This window comes from Aptenodytes forsteri, unplaced genomic scaffold (assembly GCF_000699145.1).
Source record: "Aptenodytes forsteri isolate BGI_AS27 unplaced genomic scaffold, ASM69914v1 Scaffold596, whole genome shotgun sequence".
Lineage (NCBI taxonomy): Eukaryota > Metazoa > Chordata > Aves > Sphenisciformes > Spheniscidae > Aptenodytes > Aptenodytes forsteri.
The window spans coordinates 14,657-15,089 of record NW_008795375.1 but is presented as its reverse complement, the minus strand read 5'-3'; positions in this window follow the sequence as shown (position 1 = coordinate 15,089).

Here is a 433-nt window from a genome sequence, read left to right as displayed (position 1 = left end):
ACGCGCCGTCTGGTTGAGCCGGGGCTGTCCCTGCCCCTGCCGTGGTGGCAGGAGGCTGGGGGCGGTTTGGGGCCGGCGTGCGCGGTGGCCCTGGCTCAGGCTGACGCCGTGGGGGCCCTTTGTCGGCCCCGCTCCCCTGGGTGTCTGCCAGGATGACGAAACCCCTCTGGCTCCTTTCCCGGCTCTGCTCCGGGACCGCCCTGTCCCTCCCCGCCGCTGGCCGGTCGCTCAGCGACCGCGTCCTGGGTCCCTGGCGCTGCCAGGACCGGAGGAGGGTCCTGCCGGACCTCTCGAAGCCATGCGGCGCTCGGGGCGCCCTGCTGCCCGGGTCGGGGAGGGTGGACTGGGGGGGGTTGGCAGAGGGCTGGTCCCTGAGCCCTACGACAGCTTCATGCGCAGCCACCTGCGCTACTACGGCCACTTCTGTGCGGCG